This window comes from Ursus americanus, chromosome 1 (assembly GCF_024610735.1).
Source record: "Ursus americanus isolate L20-20 chromosome 1, mUrsAme1.1.p, whole genome shotgun sequence".
In the NCBI taxonomy this organism is placed as follows: domain Eukaryota; kingdom Metazoa; phylum Chordata; class Mammalia; order Carnivora; family Ursidae; genus Ursus; species Ursus americanus.
Genome location: NC_142127.1, coordinates 45,990,550 through 46,014,257, shown reverse-complemented (window position 1 = coordinate 46,014,257; position 23,708 = coordinate 45,990,550). Strand labels below are relative to the sequence as shown.

At 34.6% G+C, this 23,708-nt stretch overlaps 1 protein-coding gene and 1 pseudogene across 1 annotated transcript in view; both read right to left on the bottom strand.

Moving 5' to 3' along the window:
• The window catches only part of B3GALT1 (beta-1,3-galactosyltransferase 1), a 512,358-nt gene that overhangs the window by 315,744 nt on the left and 172,906 nt on the right, over nt 1–23,708 (bottom strand). The window contains exon 2 of the mRNA XM_087861203.1: nt 22,028–22,132. The gene's annotated coding sequence lies outside the window, so the exon portion shown is untranslated. The remainder of the gene's footprint in view (nt 1–22,027; nt 22,133–23,708) is intronic.
• LOC148110751 (large ribosomal subunit protein eL21 pseudogene) lies at nt 13,186–17,293 on the bottom strand (annotated as a pseudogene).

The following is a 23,708-nucleotide window of genomic DNA, read 5'->3' as shown; positions in this document are numbered from 1 at the left end:
AAGCAAAGAGAAAAAACAGCCCTTGTTCCTGTTTCCTACAGGGAACTGTTACTGGCTGACAATCCTCTAATGTTCAAAAATAAATATTTTTGAAAACTGCCATGATTTTGTTCATTCAGTTCCAAACATTTATTTTTTGCTTTTGCAAAATTGTATAATTGATATCCTTTTTTAAATGTGGTTAAAATCTCTTTAAAAAGGGGCTAATAAAATACATATGAATTTTGAAAACTTTCTCAAAGTTTAAAATAAACCATGCATAGTAGGGAAGTATTGGTATATCAGTTTGTAGCAGCCCCAGAACTAAGATTGAAGCAAAAACTGTACATTTGTAAGCTAACGATACCTTTTTATTCTTTTTTTATAAAAAATTGAACTCTTGATGATAGACATTTCCAATATACACAACCATAAAAAAAGATTATTATAATGAGCCTATCCATTACATATAATTCAGTTTTAACAAGTTTGCTAACTTTGGTTCATCTATCTCACTTCTCCTTTTTATTTTACTTTATTTTTTTCTGAAGCTTTTTTATCCCAGAAATCATACAATTTCACTTGAAATCATTCAATATGTATCTCTAAAACATAATCATTTTTTAAAACTATAGTAGCCCTAGTAAAACTACAATTTCTTAATGTCTTCTAACATCCAGTTCATGTTCAAGTTCCCACAGTGTCTCAAAATGTCTCCTGCTGTTGACTTGTTCAAATCAAAACTCAAATGTGGCCTATGCTTGCATTTGTAACTAACTGCTCCTCCTTTCATTTCCTCCTTTCTGTACCAGGTGGTAGAAGGTACAATTTGAAACAGAAGCTGTGATAGCAAGATTTCAGGTTTTTACCGTTAAATATGATGAAAAAACCAGGTCACTGATCCTTTAAATTTTCTGTTATTTTATATACTGCTGATTACTTCTTCATGTGTCATTTAACTTGCTCCTGAATCCCTTAAATTTTCTGTGAAGCGTCAGTTGGAGCTGAAGATTAGAATAGATTCCAAATTATTTACTTTAATTTATTTTTAGCAAGAATATGCCATAGATGGTCTGTGAATTCCTCCAAACATTTAAAGAAGAAATGACAGCAATTGTACTCAATTTTTCTCCACTGAATATAAATATATTTAAAAATTAAATTTAGGTATATAAATTTATATAAATAACATACAGATTTATATGAATATAAAAGATAACTTCCCATTTATAATATTCTATCCATAAAATACTATATGAATTTATATAATAAATGTAAACCAAAGTTGGTTTATTCCAGGAATGTATTTTTGATTTAACTTTTGAGAATTATTTAATGTATTTTACCACATTGATGGAATGAAGAAGAAAATATGATTATCTCAACGAATACATAAAAATTTTGATAAAACTCAAAATTCACAATAACAGCTCATAGAATACTAGGAATATAAAGGACACCCCATCACCAATAAAAAATGTCTACAAAAACATCTGCAACAAATATCATATTTAATAGTTGAAATATTTAAATCTTTTCACCTAATATGAGGAACGAGAAGAGGATTCTTGCTGTCATAGCTTCTATTTCCAACTACACTTTTAATTCAAAGTGTCTCATCAGTTTAACAACTTGCTCTCTATCCTGCTTCATTTGTCTTCATAGTACCCATCATTTCCAATTTTAGTATATATGCTGCCGAAGCGAGCACCCATCATTTCCTAACATATGTTTATTTTTGTATCTCTATATTGTCAAAATGTGAGTTCCATGATGGAAGGGGCTTTGTCTTTTGTGTTTAGCACTGTCTCTCTCTGCTGTACCATGATGGGTGCTTCATAAGAAATGCATTTTGTGGGAGTTAAAGTAATAAGTTAAAAAATGTTCATTTTATTAGTATTCAAGTCCTAAGTAGTTGTCTTTATGTTTTTCGTGTAATTCACTGTTCCTCTCTTTTCAGATAATTTCTTTCCTCAATATATTATTTATGTAGAAAATTTAGAAAGTACAGAAAAGCTGAAAAAGGAAAACCTACCATTCAGCAATAATTATTTGCTAACATTTGGAAGACTTTCTGGATTAAAAAAAAAAATCTATGCAAAAATATATTTTGGCCTATCTAAAATCATGTAGATTCTTAATCTACTGCACTTATTTTTATTTTCCATACACTTGTTCATTATTTTAATGGGTGAATGAACATGAACTATTTTCTATCATTTGTTTTTAATGTCTTCTTATTAAATTAACACTACAATATTCTTCTGCATTTCTGTGATTATCCAACACAGTAACTTACTTAAACTGAAATTTTTGAATATTATTTAATTTTTAGTAGTAAGATAGTCATATGGTTCAACATTAAGAAAATACAAAGTGTTATTCAGCAAAAAGTTTCCCTTTCCTTTCTTCATTTTAATAATCTCCTCTCTCCTGCAAAGTCATCAGCATGATCAGCCTATTATATAATCTTTCTGATACATTTTTTTCACATATATGTAGTTCCACCCATATTCTTTTTTATTATATTTATACAGATGGGAGCATATCATGCACACTGATCTGCCCCTTGCTTGTTCACTTCATATATTTGGAGATGTCTTGATATCAGCATATAGAGAAATATATACTCCTTTTTATGGCTGTATGTATTATGTTGCATGGTAACATTTAATAAATGTATCAGTAGTAAATTAACATTTATAATTAATAAACTTACATTTAGTAAGTGTGTCTTAATTAATCAGCCAGCTATCAATAGAAATTGAAGTAACCTATTCCTTACTGATAAGCCTTTTTTTTTCTATTTTTTTATCAATAATTTAAGAGAAAAGAGGGTATCTGTATGTAGCAAATAGTCCTACAGTTTGCCTTCCCATGAAAACCAATCACAGTGAAAAGAGAAAAAAAAGTAGACCTTTAAATTTGAGATGATTTGCAATCCTGAAAACTGGCTGGGCTTATCTTCATGGTTGACATACAATTGCATACAATATCTAATGCTGAGCTACCTGTAACTAACACTAGGATATGTGTTCTAGGCTAGACTTATATCCATTCCAATTCAATGTTCTACACCATCGCAGGAAATGATTACCACTAAATAAATAAGGCCAGTTAAACAATAGCAGACACTCAAACTATGTATGGGCTTGGCACAGAATTAAGAAACTTCATTATGATTCCAGTATAGCTTCTAAATTCTGATAGTATTTTAACTTCTTCATGATTGGTAGCAATTAATCTGTTATGGAATTGTACCTCCTGCCTATTAATATAGGGAGCCAGAAAGTCCTAGTGATGATGATACAGTAGTTCTTTTGCTTGGTGGTTATTACTAAGTCTCTGTTCTTTTTCATCAACCTAGCAACATGCATTTATTGAACATGGAATATGGGAAAAGCACCTTGCCTTCAAGGATTTAAAGATAAACTATCCAAGAATATAGACCAGTTGCATAAATGGAGCCTACATACAAAATAATGAAAACAAAGTGCACTTGAAATTTTAACACAAGGAAGGCAATCACAGCTTTGTAAGTGCTACCAAACAGATGGGGATCCAGGAATATGGAATGTTATTAGGGAATTTGCATGATTTCTAAAATTGGAATTCAGATAAAAAAAATTATTCTGGATGAAGTGGTTAGTGATATGAAGACTGAGTAGGCTTTTAAAGAAGAGAAATTGGGGGAGGGACACTTTAAATGGTGGGGATTTCTTGGAAGTGAGATAACTTAGGGTACATTAGGGGAAAAGTAAATGAACTACTTTGGCCAAAGCACAGAATTTGTGTCGGGAAGTAGTGGGTGACATGCTGGAAATGTAGGTTGGAGATCACATTGACTATAAAGAGTTTTTAAAGCTACGCTACTATATTTTGACATATCACATAAAATACATCAGCTATTGGAAGCTTTAAAAAGTCTAACATAATAAAACTTAGCAGTAAGCTTTTTTTTACTTTTTGCAGGTGTTCAGGACCCAGCAGTAGCCTGGGTGGCAGTCAAATGAAGGGAAACCTCATGGCAGGTAGACACTCTGCAGATCTTGATTTGAAGTATACATACCCATGAATTTTTCACAAATAATCACCCATGAACACCCATCAGATCTATTCACTGCAAAATACTTTTGTAATCATTGAGTCAATCCATGAGGTTGGGTAGGAAGGATTGTGAAGAAAAATTTAAGAAGTTTTAGAGGGCAGTATGTCAATAATCTTGACTTTAAATCTATCATAAAATAATCTATATGTTATAAAGTAGTAATTAAAATCCTATTCAATTACAGTTATGGCCCTATAGTTTTGTCCAGTTCTGTCCAGGAAATATATGAATGAATATATCCCTAGAACTGTCGGGTTGCTTTTCCTGGGATGTTCCCCTTCCCTTTAACTATCTTTCTTCTACAGACTCATGACCCCTCTATGTTAAGCCATATTCTGTTATATGCACTTGTCTCATCCTGTTCTTCTCTTTATGGTGTTTCTCATAATTTCATCTGCAGATAGATATGTGAAATGTGTGGTTTAGTGTATATCTCTACTACTAAATTGTAAACCTTTACCACCTTGTTCACTGCCTAAAGAAAAAGAGACTTTTAGTAAATGTTCCTTGAATGAATTAATGAACCACCTACGGTCGGTCCCCTGTCTTATGCATCTATAGTAAGAAAAATGAAATGGATAGGTAATATAAGACAAGTTTATTTCACTAAAACACTTAAAACTTCAAAGGATTTAACGCTTTAAGAGTTTAGAGAGGAAATGAGACTCTAGAGTCTTGCCATAAATGTCATATGTAATTCAGTCATGTACTTGTCTTAAGCTCAATACTACTTTGAAGGCTAAATGCCAACAAATAAGCAAGCACTTCAAGGTAAAGTCCAAGGCACATAATTACTGCAAGATTAGCACACTAGTGGCGCAACCTCATTGACATTCTTTTGCCGCTGCAGATGAGTGAATTAATATTTCTGAGAGTTGTCTTTAGGGGCCAAAGGTTTCCAAATTTGGAAAAGACCTAATTAATTTTATATTTACATTACAGCTAAGGAAACTATAAACTGTATCATAAATGTTTAAAACATTGGTTTTGTTTTATAAATAAAAGGTATTGGTGTTTTTTATTTTCATTTATTGATTTTAAAATTTGAACTTCAAAGTAAAATCAGGAAAATTTTTTAACATATTTAAAAGCTTGATTGGAAAAAATGGAAAACTTGAGATTTGAAAACCAGAAACAGTTAGTGCTGCCTTATGTGTTCATTTTACTAAAACATAATTATAACTATAAAGTAATATTAATTTAAATACGTTTGAATTTTGATCTAATAAATATTGTGTTTGCTTGTATTTATTATTTAATAGATATGTTATCAGAAAAAAATTAGGTGAAAATATCTACCTTGAGATGTTTCCTAGTGTTGTAAATTCAAAGCCCACTTTCATTTACTTCTATGACATTAATATCTTATAAAGTTAGTTACAAGGACAATAATTTTATAATCACTGCATTTTAATTTATTAAACTGTATCATAAAGTTGTTTACCTCATTGGCTCCTTAAATGTCAATTTTTAAAGGGTGTCCTAATATTCTACTTTAGGAATTTAGCAGCAAGCTCATGAAACAGTTTCACTATCCCAGATAGAATGATAGACCTCCCGGGGCGCCTGGGTGGCACAGCGGTTAAGCGTCTGCCTTCGGCTCAGGGCGTGATCCCGGCGTTACAGGATCGAGCCCCACATCAGGCTCTTCCGCTATGAGCCTGCTTCTTTCTCTCCCACTCCCCCTGCTTGTGTTCCCTCTCTCGCTGGCTGTCTCTATCTCTGTCGAATAAATAAATAAAATCTTTAAAAAAAAAAAAAAAAAAAAAAAAAGAATGATAGACCTCCCATCAGTAAAGGAAGTTGGTTCAAACAATCAGCTATTATTAAATATCCTATACTTACCTCATTGGGATCAATCCCTTCCTTTGAATCATTATTTGAAGGATTTTTCTACTTTTATCCCAGGAATAAGTGAGAATCAGCAAGTGAATTGAAAGTTCCAATAACATTACCCAAGGGATTGTCAGCTATCTTCATCTTTAGGGCCACGTACTAGCAATGTATTAAAGAATTATTGGCGCTCACAAAAATGAAGCTGTGGACAAACACTTTTGCATTTATACCAAGCAAAATATGGTATTTTTCCCCTCTTAAGTTCTGTCTGGGGTCCTAGTGTGACACAGAACTTCTCAAATGCTGGCAGTTCCTCTAGTGATAGATAGAGCCAGATCCTCCAGATGTGGTAAAATCAAGAGAAGATTCTACAGCTCATAAAACAAATATAGAGGAAGGAAATTTTCTCCAAAGATCCCATCAAAGGCATCCCATGGGAATTTTTTCCAATTAGCTATCATTTAAAATGGGGAAATAAAACGGGGCATATTGAAGCCATATTTTAGAAATGCCACTGAAGAAGGTCAACTTGCAATTTTCTGGTCATTATTTAACTAGCATTTTAACAATTTCTAAAGAATTGTCTTGCCTTCTATTCTGTACAACTGATGGCTTGGTAATAAACCCATCAAATTCTCAGTCTGTTAAATTAAGATTGACAGAGGCTGCAAATGCCTTTGCAAAACTGTATCTTCTATACTAAGCGTTCTTACAGGCTTTTAGCAGGAACTATTAAATTGTTCCTGTGAGGCTATTGTGACATTAAGTGGATGTTTTTCTCAGAAAAATTCGGATGCAAGAAGGTGAAATGATGTTTCCAAAGCAACAAAAGCCATTGCTAGTGTCAAACCATAAACTTGAAAGATAATCAAATATCTTCTTCTACTTGGAACTCAAATTCTTCCCTCTGAGCTTGCTTCTCTGTCTATATTTTGGACTGTCTCTCTTACACACACACACACACACACACACACACACACACACACACACACACACACTTTCTCTCTGTCTCTCTGTCACTGTCTCTCTCTCTTCCCTCCTCTTCCTCCCTCCCCACCATCCCCAAGATTTTACTTAAACTACTCTAGTAGTAGGGCAGATAAATAAATTTAACTAGGGTCTTTCTAGGTTCCAACCCAGTCATGCCTTCTCACTTGGTTCACTTATTTCTCCTACCAAATGTTCTTTTGCTGCTCTTTGCTGGGGAAGGGAAAACATAATTTTTTTCATCTTTTTAATGTCAAGTTTTGGAATGTTTTAATAAAACATTATTTTCTCTCTTAATCCTGTTAAAATAAAAAACAAATAGAGATCAACCCTGAAAATTCCTTGATTAGACAAAAACAGTCATATAAGCAAAGATTAATTTAGCTTAGTTCACAAGACTAACCTGACCCAGGTCATTTCTTGCTAATACCTCTGGAAATCATAAGCAAAACTTAGACTGTTTCTCAAGGTTGTTACGAGGTAACCACTGACCAATTCCCTATTGTTTAAGAAAATTCTAATATTATAACCAATCACAGTGAAGAATAAACAGTCACTGCTTTCTCACTATATAAACTGCTTTACAACAATATTCCCCTGAGCCTCATTCCATGTTTTGGTTTGAGGGCTCCCAGTCTGAAGACTGTCTTTTTGGTGTGTGTACAATAAACCTGTACTAACTAATAATTTGGTGATTCACTGGTTTTAATTCTTTTATTTCTGAACTTTTGACATTTCATGGCATCAAAAGTGGGATCCAGAGAAGATGCCCAATGACTCCAAGACCTATAAGCAAACAGGTGCTGGTACTTGCTGAGGTCTCTGCTTTCTTGGCAACCCTGGAATTTGAGAATAAGTCTCTCTTGGATCCAAGCTCTGTTTTCTTTGCATTTTGGGCTCTCTGACTTTCTTCGCATAACTGTATTTTGTTTAACGAAGCTTCTTGGTCCTATTCTCTTCAAAAGGGGGGAAAATAAGTAATTCCCCGTGTTTTGGAATAATTGTTGGAAAACAGGGCTCCTCATAGGTAAGATTTCTTAAGGAATTTAAAGGCAAAAATGGGTTTGATCTGGTCTATGGATCAGGATTTTCTGCCTTTTTGGAAAAATGTATGAACTTCTGAAACTGTAGTGGCTAAGGTAGAGAAACTTTAACTTAAGTAAGTCCACCTTAAGGGGCACCCTCAAAAGAGAGGATCCCAAACTTCTTAGAGACAATGGAGTGCATTCTTTGGCATTTAGAAGCTTCTAACAGAAAAATTACTCTGAAAATAGCTTTAAAAAGATCCTTGCAGCATGCAAATAAAAAATCTCTATTAAAATTCTGTGGCCATCTGAGCAGGTAACTGTAACTTAGTCCACCTGATACATGTTATAAATATATGATATTTTTCTACCTCCAGAGGATACTGTTGAAATTAATTTGTAAAGAGATCTATTTGATTGGCATAAAGAAAAATAAGCGCTTTTATAAATTAAGTATTCCTAAAACTCTAAGAAATATAGAAACTAACCCAAATATTTTTCAAGTTTAAACGATCTAGGGTAATCTCTTATAAATAAAAACTAGTTTAAGTTTGTGGGTTTAATAAAAACAGGCATGTCTTCAGAGTTGTAAATATTAAATGTAATGGAAACACATAACTTTTTCTACCTGGCTTTACTAATCAAATAAGCTCAGACTATCTCTATGTCTTCAAAAGTGGTCAACAAGAAAAATTACTGAAAAATAACAGCTGTTTAATATCTAATTCAAGCAAAACTGTTAAAAGTTAAGTAATTTAAATAAATATAAATAAAGGCTTATACTAAATTAAACTAAATAATGAATATTCATCGCATATCTAAATAATTTCCAAGTAAGAAACATTAAATGATAAACATAAGTTCATCTACTTTTGGCTTTTTAATTTTTTTAGATAGACAAAAAATAGTCAAGTCTATTAATAAACATGTTTTGTGCCACATTGAAAACTTACTAGGTGGTAGAATATACTCTAAGAAATTATGAGAGGTAATTAAAAATTTGTCAGTCCACAATTGCTTACTTCTTAGTTTTCACTAGGAATTAAGGATACTAAGAGTTAAGAATTTTAATTAACATATGTAATTAAAACTACTAAAAATAATAAATAAGGGTGAAAAAAATCACTATATGTGAAAAGTGGATAAGGCGAATTGAGGGGGTGGGTAAGGGCAAGATATGAAGGACAATTTTTTTGGTTTTAACGGTTTTGGTTTTTTGTAAAGGAAAAAAGAAAGTAATTTTGTCTTAAAGTAATATAATTTTTCCAGAATAAGAAAGGAAAAAGATGGGACAAAAGCTGAAAGGATATAGAAAATTGTAGATTTGTGGAAAAGAAATCTTCAGAAAGGAATTTATATGTAGTCAAGCTAAGATGGGAATGGATTTAAGTTAAAAAGGTAAAAAGGAAGAGGGGAGTTTTAACATCAAAAGTATACTGGTACAAAACTATAATTCGCTTTTCTCTCTGTTAAGATGACAAAGTTTGTTTTAGGTCATCGGTCTGCTCTTCATAAGAAATTGTAGACAAACATTTTTCTTTACATCTAATGTAATCTGCCTAGGAAACAAAGATTCTGTGTCTTATGAAAATAATTTCCTGTGCTTCATGTTGTCTTTATAAGCTCCTGGATTCCTTAAAGAAAAACACTAAGTCTTCTATATTAAAAGAGCTAAATTCTACAGTTGAACATACTAGTTAACTAGTAACTTTATTTGCCTTTGACATCTTTTAATTTTACTTTGGTTGAATGGATAACAAAGTATGGTCTCACAAAGACCTATGATCCTATTTGATAAGTATTTTACATCTTTTGACATTTAAAAAAAATCATTTGACATTTTAAACAAACCTCCTCAAATCAAATCTGAATGAAATAAATAAAAAAAAGTTAGTTTATTTAAGCTTATTTGATATATTAAATTTCACGGAGAACATTGTCAAATAATAAGTAATGTTTAACTTTCTTAGATCATATTTATATGGGACATATATATCATTAAAATAAGTAATTCAAAATTATATGGACTCCTTTAAAAAATTTGATGTTATTAGTCACAATTCCAGTTATTATCTTAAACTAGTGTAAATCACACCAAAAACCAAACTTACTTGTGAATTGCATTATTTGTGTGTGTGTGAGAGAGAGAGCTCTTACTAGATCTTTAACCCTGGCTCTTTAAAAGTCCTTTGTCACTCACAATGAGTTATTGTTTTACTTCTCTGAATACAATTACAATCAACTATTTGGCAAAAGCACTGGGTATTATATGCAACTGATGAATTATTGAACACTACATCTGAAACTAATGATGTACTATATGTTGGCTAATTGAATTTAAATAGAAAAAAAAAAGTGCTGCATCTTCAAGAAGATTCTTAGAAAAGACCCCAATAAGAACTCTAAGTTGCAGGGTTATGGTAACTCCAAGGTCATAACACTCAACTGGTAAGAATTTCTAAAATTCTAATGAAAACCTAATTGATTCATAAAGCTGCTAGCCCAAGATGAAACAAAACAAGACTTATACAACATTGAACTGATGAAAATGATTATAAATTTGATGACTTCATTTAAAATATTACTAGTTATTTAATATTTTGTTTCCAGATTTAAAGGACCTCCTTTTCTACTCCCTGTCAATCTATCCATAACTGACAGCAATTTGGTTAAGTTGAAACACATCTTTTTCTCCATATCTGATCCCTCCAGAATTCAGAAACTCTTATTAAATATTCTTATTTTTCATGACGGTAGATACATTTGCATAAATTCAATATGAATCTGTTCTCCTTGAAACAGGACACAATTGGGCAAATCCTTGGCATGGTTTCCTAGCCTTGAGAGGCTTTTGGATTCCAATCTGAGATACTCTATGAAAAGTTCCAGCAAAGTACATTTAAAAGAACTAGATGATCAATCACTATTCTTGCTACCCTTATGTAAATAGCCAGGGCAAGTTTATTGAAATCAGACTTAATTTACAAACAAATTAGTCTTAACTGTGGTTATCTTTGATAGAAATGGGGACGATTATAGAGAGTAAAATTATACTTCAGTAATGCACTTTCGTGGATATCAGATTCTAGTGCTGTTAACATTCTTGAGGTTTTGTTTTCTATCTATACACTGGACTGGATCCTAAATTCTTCTAGCTTCCTCTTATATTTGGCTAGAATTTTTCAAACTAACATTTACAGTTTTCTCCCACTCTTTTGACTTGGAGTCACTATGAAACTAAAACTGTCTTCTTCTTGAAGCCACGCAAGCTAAAGCTGGACAACTTAATATAAACTTCTGAGAAATCACCATAACAGCTGAGGTGTGGACAATCTTCATGCCTGTTGCTGAGTGGACACTTGGAGAGATCACTAGAGACATTCACACTGCAAACCAAGAAAATCTGTCCAATCGTTCCTGCTTGCTCTCACTCCACCCGAAGATGCTTTAGAACCCCGCGTCTGGAAATCTCAACTGGCTGCTCTTCAAACTCAGAAAATGTATTTATAAATTGCTCAAACTATTGAGCTTTCTCTTTTGTTTCCATAAAGATGCCTCTCATTAAATCATCTGATTGCTCCTCTCATATACAGGCCTAATTTAGGTGGAAACCCACCTGCAACACCACCTCCTAAAATTAAGCACCCTTAGGGTTCATCTTGTCCCAAGTAAGCGTGAGGATGCTCGCTAACCCATCATGTTGTGCCGATGCAAATCACTTCTAAAACATTATAACCCATTTGAGACATTTAATTGGTTAAATCTTATCTTGTGAGAAGCTGTCCTCTGGTGAATGTTTCAACCCTTTGCTGTTTTTCTCCTTATGGTCACCACACAAACATCTCTAGTGCACTGTATCACCTCGAGGGTTTTTAAAAGCCGGTTGGCAGCCACTCACTTGCCAAATGGTATCCATCAGGATCAGACAAATAGATCAAACCAACAATAACCACATAAATGATGAAGCCAAGGACTACAAGGCCCTCCAGCATATTGAATGCAAACACCAAACATGTGATTCTTCAGTCTGATTACATCAAGGATAGGTAGTAATGGCGAATAATGCTATACTGCTTGGTCTGCTCTCAGCCTGCTGCGAGAATAACCAAAAGGGGGAATGGTTCAAATAAACAACAACAACAACAACAAACGGAGATCAATCTTGAAGATTTCCTGAACAGACAAAACCAGTTAGTCATGTAAGCAAAGCTTAATTTAGCTTAGTTCACAAGACTAACCTGACCCAGGTCATTTCTTGCTAATACCTCTGGAAATCATAAGCAAAACTTAGACTGTTTCTCAAGGTTGTTACGAGGTAACCACTGACCAATTCCCTATTGTTTAAGAAAATTCTAATATTATAACCAATCACCGTGAAGAATAAACAGTCACTGCTTTCTCACTATATAAATTGCTTTACAACAATATTCCTCTGAGCCTCATTCCATGTTTTGGTTTGAGGGCTCCCAGTCTGCAGACTGTCTTTTTTGTGTGTGTACAATAAACTTGTACTAACTACTACTTTGGTGATTCATTGGTTTTACTTCTGTTATTTCTGAACTCTTGACACTGTTTCTATAAAGCATATGTCTTAAATATTTGGGGATATTATAGGATTAAAAAAAACAATGCATACTTCTGTGCTTATAAAAATTAAGAATTCTATTATCAATGCAATTACAATAACTAATGCAAATAAAAAGCTTTAGGAAAACTTTCATTTCTAAGTAACCCCATTTAGCGTTGCCAGATTTGCAGTCAAATATAGCAATTCAACTCTCTTCCTCTTAAAAAAATATGCCAATTTTTTCTTCAGTAAAGATTTCTTTTTATGGCTGAATCCTTGAGTCTCATAATACCAAATATACTAGATTACTATCTTACTACTACTCTGATGTTTTTCTCTTCCAAGAAATGAAACCAATAGTGCTAAAATATCATTTCTGGGACAATGCCTTCAAGGACAAAATGGTGATTTTTATCACAGAATATTAAATCTAGATTTTAAGATTTTTCTCATGTGAAACATAATGATGGAAGCATTAAACAGTACATAGTAAAAGCAATATGCAACTAGTGTAGTTACAATTTTTCGTTTGTTAACCAATTTAGCCAAATTAATTGTGGAGTTAAGAAAGAAAAAGGCAGGTTAATTAAAAGCAATGAGAATCTCATCATGTTGCAATTTTGGGAACTATACAGTTCCTTTGCTATAAAATGCTAACAAATAATATATACAAAAATGCAACTACTAAGTCAAAAAACAACCGAAAAAAATTTCTTAGGTTTTTCATACAGATCTGAGCAGGCTGATTTGTAATTATTTTAAATGGAGACGCAGCCTTCCTTTCCTGTTTAAAATGTAAATACACTTGGGAGAGGTAACACACTGATTTAAATTTATATGAAGTTATAAAAGACTGTAACAGTGGATCCTTTCCTGAGCAGGTTTTAACAGGCGCAGGATGATGGGAATCTGGAAGGAAGAGGCAAGAAGAGAATAAGGGCAAAGGGATTGACCTTAAATATGAATCTGATCTTCCGAAGGTTCTTTACCATCAATCCTGAAATTCCAAATAACTTCCACCACCTATCACATCAACTTTAACACACTTTCCCTATTTGTTTTCCGGAATACCAAGTCCATCTCTTTTTTTACATTAAGATGTTTTTCCATTCTTTAAATGGCTAATCTCCCACTGCTTTCAAAGCACTTTTTCTGATAGGCTCACTACATAACATAAAAAGATGTCTTAAAGAACGAATTCTAGGTCATAGCACAGGAAGCAGGAAGCATGGCTGACTGTACCAATTTTATAAACCCCTGATATCTGTACATTTTTTTTATTAACATTGAACATATGTGTATTGAATCATTGCTTATTGCTACGTTTTAATGTTTATAATCCTTTAAAATTTTTCAGTAAGGGAGCTATTGTAAGGCTACCAAATACTGACAGGCTCCCCTCTTAACCCTAGGATAACCCGTATGTTTCTGCTGGCCTTCTAAAACCAGAACATCACCGTGTCCTAGAAAAAGACTTGATGCATTAATAAAATACAAGCTTTGGTGAAGACTTGAGGAAAACTATACTTTAGGCCAGAGAATTTCTGCAAATTGAGCAATACTGCAGCATCTCCCCACCAAAGCACGTGGAGACTTCAGATCTTTAACATGTCAAAACTGTGCCTTGTTCTGAAATCAGAGCAGACGGAAGAGCAAAGGGGAAGGAGAAGTTGCATATCTCCTCAGTTTGAAGCCTAACACATTTCATTTTACTCTTTCAAACTTGTCAACACTTTTTATCAAAGATGGACTTCAGAACATTATTAAAATATCCTTAATGGATTGTTGAAAATCAACTTGTCTAGGATAAGAACACAGGTTGTCCACTGTTTCTGGTATAGGAAACATGACCGTGCTCTTACTCAGTTGAAACTGCTCCCTCTAGGGTCATCAACGGCCTTCATAACCCCAACACCCCTTCCCTCAACCCCACTGCGTTTTTGTTTCTGCAGTCTGTGTTCTCCTTCATCTTTTTGCAGCACTGGTACCTGGGAGTCTCCTTTTCTTAGCCAAGCCCTCTTTGCAACCCTAAGGACAGACTAGATCCTGGTTTCTCTCTGACTTCTCCTATCACCTTCATTTCTCTCACTGATTTTAACTATGGGTATGGCCCAAGGCTGACTCCCTAATTCACTCTATTTCCTTTGTCCTTTTGAAATTTAATCCAATTTGGCCTGAAGCAGAACTTGGAAGGAAGAAGATTCTTTCCAGCAGCAAAATCCTCCTTTTCAGTAGTTGGTGAGTGGTACAATTGAGCATCTTGCCTTGGGATAGATTTTAAATTTAAAATGTGGCTATTAGTGACATATCCCCACTTTAGGGTCTTTGCCCTTCCTTTTTCTTCTGCCTGAAAGGCTCTTCTTTTAGGGTATTGCCTCACTCTCTCACCATCCTCAAACTTTTGCTCCTTCTCAGTGAGGCTTCCCCTGACCATCCAATGTAACATGGCAAACTCCTGCTCTAACCCCCTTACTCTGCTCAAATTTTTATTTTTCTATAACACTTAAAATTTCCAACATGATATATATATAATGCATATTATTTATTGTATTTATTTGTTATTGCTCTTTATGTTTGTTTTTCTGACAGAATATATGCTCCATTTTGTTCACTTGATGTCCTAATGGCCTAGAAGAGTGATTGGCACTTAGTAGGTGATTAATCAATATTACTCTAATTGAGTTGAAAAACTTCGTTGTTATCCACTTTCTTTTTCTTTTCACTGCCAACAGCGTTGCCCGGGTTTCCTCACATGGTAATTAGCTAATTAGTATGCTAATTGCATTTCCTGTTCCTCCTCTCTTTAATCCATCTTCTTTATTGTTGGCTGATTTTCTTCCTCAAAACTCACATTTATCTTCTCATTATCCTTCTCAGAAACCCTCACTGTAGGGCCAAGACAAAATTCCTCATTCTGGGACCTGATGTCCTGCTCAGTTATGACTACCAGTCACGTCCAGCCTCACCTATGCCCATTCCTCAGTCAACTCTAGTCAAGCTGCTATTGGCTTTTTTCTTTTACAAAATATTTGTTGACCTCCTACTCTTAGGTCCCATGTGGCATAAAATGAATTTACCGTCAGTTTAGGCAACATAAGCTAGAGGAATGTAAGTTTAAACAGCATTTGTATTAAAGAAGAAATTGAGTCGACAGAAGAAAGACTTAGGTGTATGAGGTCCCCATCACTGAAATGACTCTGACCTGCACCTTTCGTGTTCTGGGAAAGCAAATCATATCTATTTGTAAAGGTTCAACTTCAACTAACTCTGTGATTGATTCTCTGTCTTTTAAAAGCCATAATTCCTTTTTAATAAACATAAATAATAAAGATTTTGTCTTTGCACAAATATGCTGATGTGCCTTTCCTCACCTTAAGAAACAATGATTTATAGACTTCACATAGCTTCCCAGCCTGAAGTGCTGAAAAGCCTCTTCAACCAGGAGGTAGCCCTTGCCTCAAAACCAAGAGCCAGCTCAAGAGGAAAAGCCTGAAAGGGACCTGGAGCTCTGAGGAAAGGATGTAAGGCTTACACTTTGGATTGGTGAAAGACCTGGCATCCCCAAATGGGCCGACTGTGTTACTGCTATCTCTACGTGTCTCACAGTGCCATTACTCCTCATATTAACATGAAGGTTGCTAAGATGATGATGGTTTTTCCAGGATTTAGGCTACTTGTGCCACCAATGCTTATGAGATTCTCGTTCAAGAAGATCCTTCCAAATAATCCTCTTCATGTTATTCTTCCCCTCCTCTGAACTTCTACTGTATTTACTATGTTATAGACATTAAACATTCTAGAATTTGACATTATTTTTAACTTGCATTTTCTTGGCATATATTGATCATTGCAGAAATTCTTGAAGACATAAATTGTCGTCCCCACAGCAGTGGTCACCAAACTCTGCTAATCAATAAGGCCATCAATATAGTATTCAAAAAATTCAGATTCCAGAGCTAAACTCAGAACTGCAGAAACTTAACTACTTGTCTAGATTCTAAGGAATCCATATCTCCAAAAAGTCCCCCAAACGATTCTAATAATTGGCCAGATGGGGGTATCACTGCTTTAGAGTTTACCTGGAGCTTGATAATAATGTAATTTCAAAACACCTTTTTACTTAAAAATTATTTACTTTTTTGTGTTTTTTAAATTTTTGTTGTTGTCATCGTTGTTTTTTTGTTTTAAATATTTCTTTGGGGGAGGGCATACCACATTTCTACTCAACTAAAGGAAACATTTTTACAGTCCAGAGGTCTTTTATTCTTTTGTCACTTATCAAGCCATGGATTCACAGGGAATGGATCCCAGCAGCTTAGGATCCTTTCCACTGGTTCTTACAAAGTGTGTTTCTCTGGATGGAGCAGGCTGGCATTTTAGTTGAACCCAAGTACCTTTCTCCTTGGCTTCCCTCTTTTTATGATCATTTTCCTTCACATGATTCAGGAAGCTATCTAGACCCTTAGAGTGCTTAATATGCTCAGTACACACATTAATTCTCTTGACAAGAATCTTGTCCTTAATTTGTTTGTTTACAACATTGCCAAGAGCATGCTGGGTAACACTATAGACTCTTCCAGCTTGCCATGGTAACATTTGTAGGGTGTTCCTTTTTGAACAGTGCCATTCACCTGATGTTTATATCACCTTTCCTGCAGATTGGCAAGTATATAGCAAAGGAACCACCTCATGTTTTCTAAAAGACCTAGAGAACATATAGCGGATGCCTCTCCTCTTCCCTCTGTGTTGGTTATTTCGGCAAATTACTGGAAGACGGTGGGTCTGGCCAAAAGGCAAAAATTATTTACTCTTAACTGTTAAAAATTCATGACCAAAGTGTCTGATTCCAGATATTATTGATCCACCTCATCTAGGTTTTAGATTCTAGTATTTGATTTTGTGAGTACCATATAATATTGAAGAAAATTTTAGAATTCAAAACACCTAAAATTTCACCACATATACATAAATATATTAGGCAGAAACAGTCATATCATTTCTCATTTTTCTTTTGATATCACATTATGTTAGATACTTTCTAAATAACAGCATTCTTTAAAGCAGTGAAAATAAAATACATTGGGATAGTGATACTTATTAACTTAGTCATTCCCCCACTTTTGGACTTCTTGGGTATTTATCACTCTCCCTATAGTTATAAATACCGTAACTCATATCTTTGAAATAAACAATTCATTGAATATTGATGATGTACTATATTTTATCTATTTAGAAAATATTCTATTTACAAAATATGCATTTCATTCTTTCTTAAAATGTTCTAATCTTGGACAGAATTTTTGTGCTGGTCTCTCTGATTAGTTTGCTTTCTCATTTTCAGACTTCTAGGACAATCCTCTTTTCAACCACACCTCTGTAAGGGGCCATGAAGTTAATCTTGTTGGCATATTCTTTTGGTTCCTTTATTTGGGCTGATCTCCCTATCACCCTATTCTCAGGCAGTACTTTCTAACATCAACCATTCAACAGGGAGGAAAACTGTAGAGCGTACCGATCAGGGTTCTCTAAAGCATGCCCTACAGGTCCCTGTAACAAAATAAGCTGGAGTACTTGTTAAAAGTGAAAAATCACAGATCCTTCAAATTACTCAGATACCGAGGAGTAGGGACCAAGAGAATGAGTAAACAAAGACTCAAGGTAACTTTTATGCATGCTAATGTTTAGAAAATCAGGCTTCCATATACTATGATATCAATGAATTTGCCACCTAGATTTAAAGTTTAGTCCAAGTTAAGGTACATCCTAAATTTAAGATAATTTTTATTATATTTCTTTATAAAATTTGTATATATATTTAATCTATGTCACTAATACAATTCCCCTTCCCTTCTCCCCCAACCCTCCTCCACTAAAGTGCATTGTTTTTAGAAAGTAAGAACATGTCTATGTTATCTCTGCACTTCTGTCATCATTGAGATTCTGTTTTGCACTTAGAAACTGTTCACATATATTAGTTGTTTAATTTTTTAACCAGATCTGTGCTCTGTTTAATAGCTTAGTCTTGAACATTACACAAAATTATTTACGTGATTAAAGTGATTTCCCTCTTTTTTTCTTAAATTATAATGCTTGCCTGGTGTCTTTAGGACTTTGTTAATAGATTCCTGTAGTATTTGATGGAAAGCCATCTATATAATAACAATACATGTTCACTAAAATTCTACTATGTGTCAGGTGACAAAGACTCTCTCCTGGACCAAATCTGTGTCAGGCTCCTCTGAATCCTCTTCTCAACTAAGCTCCGACCTTGGGCTCTCTCTTTGGCCTGCTTAGTCCAGTTTTAGCAAGAATTCTGCTGAGTTAGTTTAGGGAAAATCCTCTTTCCTTGGTATCTGATTATCCTTAATATTATCCTTGATCAAATTTCTCATCCTCCACCCTCCATATCTTATCACCCTGGCCTGCCTTCAGTAAGAATCCTGTTGAATCAGTCTAGTGAGAATTCTACTAGCCCCAGTAATTTTCCATCCATTGATCCCCACCCTGATCTGTGATTCTAAATCTCTACTTGTCATTGTTGTATTAGGAGTTGAGCCCCATCTCCCTCCCCTTCTGCAAAACTCCACTGCCATAGTCCCTCTTAAATAAAGTCTTCCTTACTTTACAAGTATCATGAAATTTCTTTCTTTAACACAGGCAATGTGCTGTGTTTTAAAGATAGAATTACGAGAGTAGTCCTTATACTTGAGAAAGTAGCCCTCTAGAATGGAAGTTTATCTCATCAGAAATATTTACAAAGCAATATAATCAAATCTAAAGCAGAAACATGCACCAAGCCTACAGAAAAATTATAACTTGGAAGGACAATGACGAATTCCTTCCTATAGCTATATCTACATGGGTGAATTTAACTGAATACAAAAAGCAGGAATGCTTAATTTGAAATGGCTTACTCATGCCAGAAAGCTAGCTTTATACAACATCAAGCATGGCCTCTTATAACATCAGGATCTATAGAATACTCATATTTCAATTTTAGAAACAAAAATATCTTTGATACACTCTGCCTATTTTCATTTCAATGGTATTATTACTAGAAAAGTCTTTGCCTATTATCTCTTTGTATAATAGAGAGTAGTAGACATACACAGATACGCAGACACACATAAATACACACTTTAGGTGTACACACACTCTTATCTCATAAGAAGGCATTATCACAGTGAATGTTATCAGAAGAAAACCCACATTCTTAATCATTTTCATTACCAAGTAAATACTAATGAAATTTCTAGTGGCTCAGTGTCTAGAGTATTTTGGGCAGTGACAATCTTTTATGTAATACATTATATTAAAAACCTAAGACAATGAGAAAATACTACTCACCTATTAGAATAACTAACATTCAAAACACTGACAATACCAAATTCTGGTAAGGATGTAAAGCAACAGGAACTCTCATTCATTGGGAATGCAAAATGATACAGCCATTTTGAAAGGCAGTGTGGAGATTTCTTACAAAACTAAAGGTACTCATACCAATAAGATCCAGTAATCACACTCCTTGACATATACCCAAATGAGCTGAAAACATGTCCATGCAAAAGTCTGTACAAAAATGTTCAGAGCAGCTTTTTTTTTTTTTTCATTACCATCAAACTTGGAAGAAACCAAGATGTCCTTCAATAATAAATTGATAAGCAAACTACGGTACATTCATACAATGGAATATTATTCAGCAATATAAAGAAATGAGCTATTTAGCCACAAAAAGACATGCAGGAAACTTAAAAGCTAAGCAAAATATTGCTAAGTAGAAGAAGCCAGTCTGAAATGGCTATCTTCTGTATGATTGCAATTATGTGACATCTATTAAAAGGCAAAATTCTGGAGGTAATAAAAGGATCAGAGGTTGCCAGGGTTTCAGTGAGGGGAGGGAAGGGCAAATAGGGAAAGAACACAAAATTTTGAGGGTGGTTAAAATATTTGGTATTTTCCATATAATGCAGTATACAGTACTGTATGATATACTGTATGATACAGTAACAATGGAAATATGTCATTATACAGTTTTCAAAACCCAAAGAATGTACAATACAAAGAGTAAACTCCTATGTAATGGACTTAAATTAACAATAATGTACCTACTAATACTGGTTCATTAATTGTAACCAAGTACCATACTAATACAAGATGTTAATAATAGGGGGAATTATGTGTGTTTTGGAGGAGGATATATAGGGATTCTCTATAGTTTTCAATTAATTTTTCTGTAGACCTAAAACTGCTGTTAAAAAATTGTTAGCTAAAATTAAAATTTAAAAAAAAGCAAAACCTGAGACATCAAGGTTACAATACCAAGACAAATCAGAACAAGACAAAAACCCTGGTAAGATAAGACAACTTCTAGAATTGTGACCAAAGAGTATTTTATGCCAGTCATTCATGGCATAGAAATGGCAAAATGGGTATCCCATCCCTGTTGTTACCATTTATTCTTAAGGTCATAATTATGTTGGTACCTGTGATGATATTGGAATAAGGCACAGAAGAAATAACCAGAGAGCATCCAAGTCCCATTAGCCTGAAACCAATAATTCTGCAATATTCAGTCTGGGTTTGAATCAGGCCCCAAATCTGTTGAACACTTACTTGTTTTTTTAAATGATAATTAAGACAACTAACAGGACTTACCCAACCTAGACCAAATATGAAGCGAGACCTCAGACCACGCAGAGTCCTTGTGACTGTTAGGGCAGGTTTTGTCTAATGTCAACTTCCTCAGAGCCCTAGGACAACAAGGACCCTTGCCAGAATTGAAATGTACCTGTGGATTCTCTAGGAGAGAACTTCTTTATCACTGTACTCATAGAAAGGACAGAGAAAATATTTTAGGTTCAATTTTCTAGATACAAAATCAGGGCTATTGGTCAATCTTTAGGTCAAATTAACTTGATGTGAAAATTTGAGACCCAAAGTTTTTTTTTTTTTTCTTCTATAAGAAAAACTCCTCTAAACCCAGACTCCAATCACTGAGATGCAGACAAAGTCGGGGACGCTTCAGTGTTTTCAAAAAGGAAAGCTTCTATTGCTCCCCAGCAGAGCTCCCCCGGGTAACGGTGTATAGATGCACTAAGATTCAAACCCTTCAGCCCTGGAGCTGCTCTGGATCTGGTTACCAGTGCCAGTGGCCCCTGGTAGTAAGCAGCCTCTGTAGCGTATCACAGGAAGATTGTCCTTTTCTGTGTGGGCGTGGTAAGAAACAGGCTGAGAAGTAGGCGACAAGAGAATCTCTGCTAAAGATGTTTTAATCCAAAATGGTCAGATTGCTGCTTTGCAATTTGCACTGTTTCTACATATCATCCTATTTCAAACGTAACGATCGTATCTGCCAAGGCATTAGATCTGAACATATTTCACATGAAAGGTATACAGCACGAGCTACTGCAAAGCTAGAAGCAAATCCAGAGCATCTGAATACTTCCGGTAATGCCACCTAGTTGTACCCCACAGTTTCATCAATTTTCAAAGACTACAAAACCAAAAATAGGAATTGGCTCTTACCCTATAATGAAAACCTCTGCACCTTGTCTCAGGGTAAAGAGTCAGGGTCTTCACACAATCCCTCCACTCCGGGACTGAGCCGTTCTTGAAGTGTCTCTACCGGGTCTAAGGGGAAAGAAAAAGACATAAATAACCTTGGTACGCGTCAGCTAACATTAACATTCTTTTTCAATTTGTTCACATTCTTTTTTTGCCATTTCATGAAATTGCCACATATCTTGCATCAAACCAACCATCTTGTACAAAATAATCAGCATTTGCAGAACACTTAACTTAAAGAAGGAATTTTCTTCCTTTAAATCATTTATAATCTCCCCCTCATCCACCTTTGAATGAAAGATGTCTTCCTTGTTATAACATCATATTAACTATTTTTCATGATTATTTACTTCCTTTCCCTAGATCACAATTTTATTCTTTGGTCTCACTAGTAACAGCAAATCTTTCTGCAAAAGAAGTTGAAAATTGTTAGGCTTAGTCAGTCCTGTCTGTGGCTTTGCTAAGACTGTTTTATTGCTCTACTCTGCTATGAAATAAACTAACACATTTTGGTCCCTAATCTCCTATGCCTAATTTTTTTTTCTGACCTAAAAATCTCTACCAGAGCCCTAAGTACCCCATCAAGTCTATAAAAATACTGACCTGAGCCAGTGAAAAAGTGTGCTCTGCCAGCATGACCTATAAGATAGCCTTCCATCACCACAAAGTTTCAGGCATTCTTTTTTTTGGAACTAGCAAAGAAAATAAGCCGGCTCTGGCAGTTGATCATGGACTGCTCTAATTCGATGAATCCATTTTCTACAGGCTTTAGTTGGCAAGCCTCTTTCCACTCCCTGCAAACTGACTACAGTTCCTTGCAAACCTCCTTTGCAATTCTACCCAAACACCACCCTCTACATCACAAAGAGTTATATGTTACTGAAAATACATTTTAAAGAAAACTTCTAGGGGAAATATCTAATTTTGGAGCTCTTTCTTAACCTCTCCAATTTGTTACACATACGTATGTTTACCCATAAAACTGTCTCGAGGATAAGTGAAACCAATGGTGTAGTGCTGTGTAAAGCTCAGAGAAGTCAGGAAGACAAGGCTGTGTTCCCAGCTCTAAAATATGCCCCTCTTGACCGTCTTGATTTGCCAAATGACCCATGTATGGAGGTGCACAAAACGATGATATAAGTTTGATGGTACTTCTGAACTCTACTTCTAGGAATCTTACTCTGTTTATCTTTGAAATTCTTTTTTTTAAAGATTTTATTTATTTATTTGAGAGAGAGCAAGAGGAAGCACAAGCAGGGAGAGGGGCAGAGGGAGAGGTGGAAGCAGGCTCCCCACTGAGCAGAGGCGGATGCAGGGCTGGATCCCAGGACCCTGAGATCATGACCTGAGAGGAAGGCAGATGGTTGAGCCACCCGGGTACCCCTATCTTTGAAATTCTTAAAAGCTAATGGTTAGAGAATGGGGAAGGCAGGACAATAAATCCTCCAAGCAGAGGCATATAGCAGTTTTTTAAATAACATAGTCCTTTCTTATTAATCTTATTATTACAGATAAAACAAGTGAATACTTTCTTTGGTTATGGTTATATTTATATGAAATTCTAGAAAAGGTGAAAAAAAAAGAGGCTATGGTGATAATCAGAACAGTGTTGTGAGAGATTAACTGGAAAGTGGCATGAGGG